This window comes from Marmota marmota, unplaced genomic scaffold, assembly GCF_001458135.2.
Source record: "Marmota marmota marmota unplaced genomic scaffold, marMar, whole genome shotgun sequence".
NCBI classification, from domain to species: Eukaryota; Metazoa; Chordata; class Mammalia; order Rodentia; family Sciuridae; genus Marmota; species Marmota marmota.
Genome location: NW_025999961.1, coordinates 9,465,428 through 9,473,249, shown reverse-complemented (window position 1 = coordinate 9,473,249; position 7,822 = coordinate 9,465,428). Strand labels below are relative to the sequence as shown.

At 31.6% G+C, this 7,822-nt stretch overlaps 1 long non-coding RNA gene across 1 annotated transcript in view; it reads right to left on the bottom strand.

Annotated features, from left to right (window-relative positions):
- LOC125616725 overlaps nt 1–7,073 on the bottom strand; it is a 21,051-nt gene extending 13,978 nt beyond the window's left edge. Inside the window, exon 1 of the long non-coding RNA XR_007347457.1 lies at nt 6,954–7,073. This is a non-coding gene — a long non-coding RNA (uncharacterized LOC125616725). The remainder of the gene's footprint in view (nt 1–6,953) is intronic.
- Nucleotides 7,074–7,822: the final 749 nt, after the last annotated feature.

Here is a 7,822-nt window from a genome sequence, read left to right as displayed (position 1 = left end):
TTTTTTTTTTTTTTTCACTTTGTCTGTGTGTCTCCCTTTCTTGCAGTGCGGATCTGAGATATTACAGTTCCTACCCTATAATCTCGTTGTGTCCATGCAGATTATCTGTACCTCACTTTGCTGTTGGGCTTCCAGCTTCTGCTGGTGTCCCAGAATGGATGTTACTGCAACTAAAGGCCGTGGCAGCAATAACGGAGGTAACTAAAGAGCAGTGGGGGTGTCCCAAGATAAAAGAAACCTCTTTCAGATATAGGACTTAAAGGGCGGGACTTACAATGGCTTTGGGCTGCCTGTTCTGAGATGCAGCTTCTTCTAGGCCCTGTCCACTGTCACAAGGTGGAGGCTACTGTGTGAGGAGAGCTATGGCAATGGCTGCAGTGTCCCAAGATGGAAGTGGGCTAGGTCTGAGCTCCCAGGTGGGCCAGTGGGTGGTGCTGGGCCTGACCAGGGCTTGGGGTCCCACATGGATCTGCCAGTTGGTGGGGGCAGTCCAGGTCCCGTGCCTGGGCTCTGGAGTGAGTCTGCTCGTTGGAAAGGCTGTCCTGAGCTGTTCTTTTTGTATTACCTAATTTTCATAAGAGGATCAAACAAAAAAACAATAAAAAAGTTATTGCAATTTAGGGGGATTAATAGCAAAGATAAGATTATTACAGTTTCATATGTCATTTATTATATATGTCTTATCTAATAAAATTTATAAAAATATTTGACCTGGGTATGTAGATTTTGTGTTGGATATTTTTAAAATAATGAAATGAAAATTTTGAAAAAATATTTAGAATGAAAACGACTGTAAGATAATTCATTTGCAGATGCAAATGGACTTGGGAATATGCTTTGGTAAGAAACATAAAAATCTTACAGACTTACAAGAACAAAGATTTATTTCTTCTTCATGCCATCCATTCATCCTGGAAAGCCTGGACGTTTTGCTCCTCTGCTCAGACCATGATGGGAATGCAGACCATGTCTGCATTTTTTTCAGAGAGAAAGAAACTGTAATTTGACTTTTGGCTCTTAAAACTTCCACCCAGATTCACAAAACATATTAGATTTAGATGACCAAAGCAAACTACATTTACAACACCAAAAATCAGGCCAGAATAACCCAATTCTACTGAACCAAAAATATTTAATACGAATTGTCATCCTAACTCTTATTCTATGCTATCAATAAAATGTAGATCAGCTTTAGATCATATGAATAAAATTACAAGTACCTATATAATACGGAAAAGTTTTATTATAATTAATTTATAGCTTTATTTTTATTAAATATTTACTTCTTTAGATATGAAATATTTTATTTTAGGTCATGCTTTATTCATATATTGATAAATTCATTTGGAGTTTACTAGGTGGCATGAAGCTCAAAGATGTAATAATTTCATCTTCCTTAAACGTTCAATGGAAGTTCTGTAACTATTCTCATCAACCTGTGTGTTAGGAAGTTTATTTCACTGCTGCTTAATGGAGTGTCAAATTCCATTGTGCTGATGTTCTTGCTTTTAGCCATCCAATGAAAATGACTTGAGAAGCCTGTTACAGATTTAATTTAGTCCTCATGGTGAACCATTTTAGTGTTACATTTTTTCTCCTTGAAAAATATTTGCTGGCCTAAGAAGTTCAAAAGACAGTGCTTTACTTTATATACCTTTGGTTTAACCCTCAATGAATTTCTTTTTTCAGTCCATCCCTTGGAAGGTGAGTCTTAGGCTTTACATTTTTTTACTATTATCCTATCAATGAATATATACTGAAGACAAAGGAAAATTAGACATTTGGATGATTTCAATGGGTGGTGCTTTATTGTGTAAGGCTTTCCAGTCCAGTACTCTTTACTGTAATTCCTTAGCAAAAACATGTGTTCCCTTTATCTGCAGTAAAGGGAACACATGCAATGGTTTTTTAAAAAATTCACAAACTTCTGTAAATGATACATTCAATGGCATTTCTGAATTCATTAAGAAGGAAGTTTTTTTTTTTATTTCTATTTTATTGGGAGGTTGGGTTTTTTAATCCTAATCTAATAAAATCAACATAATACATGCTGAATTATACCAATAACGATTACATTAGCAAGGTAAAATGAATGACTTCAGTGTCCACAGGTGAGTTTACTTTTGTGTTTATGATACTTTTGAGAAAAATATAGATCAAATGAGTCCAGGGGTGTCTGCACAAAGAACATTTTCACAACAATGCAGATAAGAATAAATATTATAAAAACTGTCATCATAATTATGTGAGAGTATATTTAGGATAAAGACAAAATTACTTAAATGTATATTGATGAACATATTCAAACAAAGGATGTATATATATTGCTCATATTCTATTTATTTGCATTTAAATTTGAATTAATTATTTATTATGAAAGTTATAAATAGTCATTAGAAAATTTTAAAATAGTACTTTAACCACTTGATGTCATAATGTATGACATTAACTTACTCAAATGATTAACCCATGGTGAAATGACTTTACCATTTAAAAAAAGTAATGATAATAAAATTTAAAATTTAAATATTTTTTCACTATAATAAGACATATAAGAACTGAGTTAATCATATAAAAAATATTGAATATTTTACTAGAAAGTTATATTTATTACACTGTCAAACACTTAATTTCACCAAAAAATTAACATTGAATTAATATTGCCAATTTGAATTTTATAGGGTTTAATATTGCCTGCAATTTAGTTAAAATATTTTGAGATCTGATTTTGGTATCAATAGATGAATGCTTACCTAATTACACTTTTTCATATTATTTTAAATTTATTAGATTGAAACGTTTTGAAAAAGCAAGGTCTCCAAATATGATCACTTCCCACCAAAATATGAGTTCAATTAAAACACATAATATTGCTTTCCATTTTATTTTCTAAACTCATTCTATTTTTCTGTTTATCCATTATACTTATGTGAATTTATATAGATGTTTTTCATAAAACTATCTTAGAAGTCTGAGACCACAGAATTTTTGCATTGTTTAAATGGTTTTGGGCATGCAATTTTTTTCCATTAGAAATTTAATGACTGTCTCCAAGCATCCCACTCAAGGGGAATTTCCTATTGAACTCTATAAAACTGCACTCACCTCAAATTCTTAATTCTTACCTTTATTTCTTTTTCAATTCTACACCACTCCTTCTACTTTACCTTGTAGTTTCCATGATTATAAGGCTTACTCTTTTCTTCCCTCTAGAAAGTAAACTTTGGAAAAAAAGACTTGCTTATTTTGTGTTCTGTGTATTCCCGGCAAACGTGTCATCCAGAATTTTTAAAGGTTTTATTCATGGAGTCTAGTTACAGAAAATAGTGTAGTTCATTTCATCAGATTCATACATGCAAGGAATATAATTTGTTCCATTTCAATCTCCTGTGCATGTGCGTCCTTCCCTCCATCCCTCCCTCAGTTCCCCATCTTCTACTGTACTATTTTTACTTCTATTTATTTTTTAATTGGTGCTTTATAGATATACATAAGTGTGGGATTCACTGTAGTATATTCATTTGCAAACATAGCATAATTTGATCACTTTAATTGGGAAGTTCCTCCTTTTCCTATACCTTATTTTTCAACACCAATCTTTTACTCTACTCTACTGGTCATTGTAATTATTTTCTTGGGTTATCCCATTTTTTGTTCCTTATTTTGTTCTAGCTTTTGCATATGAAAGAAAACTTTTCACCTTTGACTTCTGGAGTCTGGCTTGTTTCACTTAGCTTCACAGCCTTCATTTTCATCCAGTTACCAGCAAATGCCATAATTTCAGTGTTCTTTGTGGATGAGTTAAGCTCTACTGTGTATATAAACCACATTTTCTTTATTCATTCATCTGTTGATGGACATCTGGGCTCATTTATAACTTGGCCATTATGAATTGCACTGCTATAAACTTTGATATGCCTTTTATGATGCAGCATGCTGATTTTAGTTTTGAATAATTGGAATAGGGAGTGGGATAGCTGGGTCATATGCTGGTCCTGTTCCTAGATTTTTGAAGAATCTCCATACTGCTTTCCAAAGTCGCTTTACTAACTTGCATTCCCACCAAAAATGGTATTAATGTAACTATTGCCTCACTTTCTCATCAGAAGTTATTGTTATTTGTATTCTTGATGCTTGTCATTATAACTGGAGTGAGACACCATCTCAATGAAGTATTGATTTGGATTTCCGTGATTGAAAGATATATTGAATGTTTTTTTTTTCATATATTTGTTAAGCATTTGTATTGTTTCTTTTGAGAAATGTCTGTTTTTGATTTTTTGCCCATTTATTTGTGAGGTTATTCATTTTGCTTGTGTTAAGTTTGTGAGGTCTTTATATATTCTGGATATTAATTCCTGTCAAAGAAGTAGCTGACAAAGATTGTCTCCCGTTTTGTAGACTCTCTCTTCATGTTCTTGTTACCTTTTCTGTGCTGAAGGATTTGAATTTTATGCTGTCCCACTTATTGATACTTGCATTTATTTCCTGAGCTTTAGGAATCTAGTTAAGGAAGTTGATACTTGTGTGAATATGTCAGAGTGTTGAATCTGTTTTCTTCTAATAGTTGCAGATTCTGATCTAATCTGGAGGTATTTGATACACTTTGAGTTATATGCAGGGCGAGAGTCAGGGATTTAGCTTCATTCTTCTTCATATGGATATCCAATTTTCCTAGGACCATTTGTAAACATATATACGTATGTTGTTGAGTTCTTTGTCAAGAATCAAGTGATGCATCTATTTGGGCTTATGACTGAGTCTTCTATCCTGTTTCATTGATAGTTATTTTGATAGCAATGCTATCGCATGTTTGCTACTATAGCCCTACAGTATAATTTGAGATCAGGTATGATAATGCTTCTAGCATTGCTCTTCTTCTTCAGTATTGCTTGAGCTATTCTGGGTTTTTAATTTTTTTCATATGAATTTTAGGCCTTTTTTCTCTAGTTCTATGAAGAATGTCATTTGCATTTTAATGGGAATTGTATTAAATTGTATTATCACTTGTGATAATATGGTGATTTTTGACAATATTATTTCTGCCTCTCTGAGAACATGAGAAGTCTTTTCATCCTTTAAGGTCCTCAATTTCTTTCTTCAGGGTTCTAGAGTTTAAATGTAAAGTTCTCTTGGCTCTTTGCTTAGATTTATTCCCATGCATTATTTTAAGTTATTGTGAATGAAATAGTTTTCTTAATTTATTTCTCAGCAGATTCATTATTGGACTATAAGAGAATTCATTATTGGGGTATTTTGTATGTTAAGCTTACATCCTGCTACTTTGCTAAATTAGCTCTAGCAATCTTCTAATTTTTTTTCTGTTGTTTTTGTTTTGGGAGGGGACTGTCTTTTAGTTATAGGATAATGTTATCAGTAAAGAGAAAATTTGACTTGTTTTACTTGATTGTAATCCACTTAATTCCTTCTCCTGACTGATTCCTCTGGCTAGAATCTCAAGAAATTTATTGAAGGGTAATGAGAGTATACATCTTTGTCTTGTTTCTGTTTTGGAGAAAATTATTTCATTTTTTCTTTTCTCATATGAGGTTGGTTTTTTTTGTCATATACAACCATATATTATGTTGAGGTAAATTTCTTATATCCATAGTTTCTTCAGCATTTATAACAAATGTATGATGGATTTTGTTGAAGGCTTTTTCTGCTTCTATTGAGATACTCCTATGATTTTTGGTCTTATTTCTATTTATGTAGTGAATTTGTGTTTGTTGAAACAAATTTGCATTCCTGGAATGAAACCCATCTGATCATAATATGAAATCTCAGTATGTTCTTGAGTACAATTTGCTTATATTTTATTAAGTATCTTTGTGTCTATGTTCAAAAATTATTGGTCTACACTTTTCTTTCCTTGATGTGTCTGCCTAGTTTCAGTATCAGTGTGGTACTGGATTCACAGCATAAACTTGAAGATATTCCCTCCCTTCTATTTCATAGATGAGAAGAGTGGATTAAAAATCCATCCTCAGTCATATGAAAAAAGATTCACTTTACAGGCCAAGACATCCATAGCTGGAGTAAAAGGATGATAAAAGATATTACATCTACTGAAAGCAAGCAGAAGTAGGTACTTTCATATTTAACAAAGTAGAACTCAAGTCAAAATTTATCAGACGAGAATAAAAGGTCATTTCATATTGGTTAAGGGAATAAACTAGTAAGAAGACATATTATTGTAAATATTTATGCCTCAAACATTGTTATAACTATGTTTGGGGCATAAATATATTTTACATTATTTATAAGTTACATTATTTATAAATTTGTTTTACACTGGTGTAAAACAGATCTTATTCAATATAAAGCCTCAAATAAACTCCAGTATAATAATACTGGATCATTTAACATACCTCTCTGACCAAGAGATAGGTCATCCTAACGTAAATGAAGCAAACTTCTTCAGAACAACAACAACAACAACAACAAAATATTCCTAATCAAATGGACCTAACAGACATCTGTAGAATATTCCATCCATCAACAACAACTAATTTCACTTTCTTCTCAGCTGCACACGGAACTCTCTCTAAACTAGGCCATGTTTTAAGACAAAAACATCTCAGAAAATAAAAAAAAAAGTGATAATGCTTTTCACTTTCAAAGCATAATGGAATGAAATTAGAAAGCAATAGTACGATAAAAACAGATACAGTTTTAACATGTGGAGATTGAGTAAAAAGAATGCTTTTGAATAAGAAATGAGTTATGGAGAAAGTAAGGGAAGAAATAAAAAAATCTTAAACAAAACAGAGATACAACATATCAAAAATCTTTGGGACAGTATGAAGACAGTTCTAAGAGGAAAGTTTATAGTATTGAGTACAACATAAAAATATAAAAATCTAATATTACATTTCCAGGCTCTAGAAAAAGCAAGAACAAAATAATTTCAAAATTAGTAGAAGACAGGAAAATGTTATGATCAGACTCACAATCAATGAAATTGAGGATAAAAATATGAAGGATCAATGTAATAGAGTTGGTTCTTTGAAAAGATAAATAAGATTGGTAAACTCTTGTCAAACTAACCAAAAAGAAAGACGCAAATCAACAAGAAATAACAAAAAAGAGATATCAACACAGATATTTACCAAATCCAGAGGATCATTAGGAACTATTTCACAATTTTTTTACTCCAATAAAGTGGGAAATATAGAAGAGATTGACAGATTACTGACACATATGACTTATCCAAGTTGAACCCAGAGGATCCATAATACATAATCATACCAGTATGAAGCAATGAGATTAGAGCAGCAATTAAAAATTCTTCAACAAAGAAAAGTAAAGAACCAGATGGAGTCCCAGCTTAGTTTTAACAGAATTTTAAAGAAGAACTAATGCCAATAATTCAAAAAATTTGATTAAGGTTATTCCACTGTACTCACTCAAAATAAATATTTTATTGAGAAAAATTAGCAACTTTGGGGTGACATTGTGTAATCCATCTATATTTTTCAAAGTTATTAATAAAATGCAATCTCATTAATCATTTACATGTAATTCAAGTTTGGTATTCAGTAGAAGGCAGATCACATAGATAAATGAACATATCAGTGCTTAAGTGACAGCTTAAATGCTTCAGAAACAATTTGACATTTTTCTATTGTCTAATATAATATGGGACACTGACCCCAGTTGTATAGAATTCAGAGTTATTAGTAATGCTGAATTTCCAAAGCTCTATATTTACCCCTTTGTCGTTGTCATTGCTGTATTTTGTGTGTTTTAAAAATATATAGTATATAGGAATATTTTTTTAATCTTTCTTAGTAAACTCTAAATTACCAAAGGCAAATAT